Genomic DNA, 1,252 nt, shown 5'->3' on the forward strand with positions numbered 1-1,252 from the left:
AGGGGGGGCAGGGAGGACGGAGAGATGACTGGATACAAGAGACAGAGGGAGGGAGGAAAAGAGACAAAGTAAAAATGATTATTATATATCAAATGATGTATATAATGATGTATAATCCATATCAGTATGTTTAAAATGAAAAATTCATCAAGAAAAAACTGATCAATAAAACAAAAAATTGAAAATCGGGCAGAATAACAAATAAATACTGAAAATAAAAATGTTGAGAATGTAAAATATTTCCAGATCCAGTAGATCCAGATTATAATAATAATAATAATAATAATAATAATAATAATAATCATCATCAAATTGCTCAATATAATAAAATCATCTAAAAAAAAATCCCAATTAATGAGTAAATAATACAAAATGTATTTAACAAAATAAATAAATAGGTAACAAAAGGAGGTTTAAAAAACAAAGGAAAAAACAAATAAGTCTGAGAAATCAGAAATGTTTCAAGCCTCGGATGAATGTCTGTTCATCTTTTGTCTCTACAAGAAGTTTCTGTTCTTCACCTACACGCTGCTCCTCACACCTCCCTGCACCCCACTCCCTCCTCGCTCTCGCACTTTTCTGGGTGTCCGGCCAAATTATGATAATAATAATTAGTATTATTATAATCTGGATCTGCACCAAACTGTCCATCTCAACACAGTTAATCTGTCTGATTGTTTACATCAAGATTCAAACATCATTTCTTGAGAAATGTTCTGTTTCACCATGTTGAGGAAAGTGATCTGCCCCTTTAACTGCATCAGCACCAGAGTTTAATGAGCTCTTGTCTGGCATGTGACACACCCCTCCAAACAAACAAACAAACAAACAAACAAACAAACAAGATAAAAGAGGAGTCTGATGAAAGGAAGAAAGAGACTAGTGAAGCGGTTTTAGGTTGTCGACCTTAAGTGAGCTTGGGTCGTAGTAGGACAAGAACTGACTGAAGAAGGGCGGAGTCAGACACTGCCAAGATGGCGACGGTGAAGCAGCTCACGCTGAGCTTCAGGAACCTGTGGGTGACGTATCAGCAGAATCGGCCATCTTTCATTTTTTATTATCTCAAAAAATCCAACCAGAAAAAATGAAACAATAGTTACATGATACTAACATTAAAACAATCCTACACCAGCGTAACCCCCAAACAATATCAGCATCAACAACATGTTAATCTGCTTGAACCTCGGCTGCTCTCTTCGAACACAAATAACATCCAGTGTTAATACAGCAGTAACAGCAGCAGCACAAATAC

This window comes from Seriola lalandi, unplaced genomic scaffold (assembly GCF_002814215.2).
Source record: "Seriola lalandi dorsalis isolate HSWRI2012SDOR001 ecotype SW California unplaced genomic scaffold, Sedor1 jcf7180002054344, whole genome shotgun sequence".
NCBI classification, from domain to species: domain Eukaryota; kingdom Metazoa; phylum Chordata; class Actinopteri; order Carangiformes; family Carangidae; genus Seriola; species Seriola lalandi.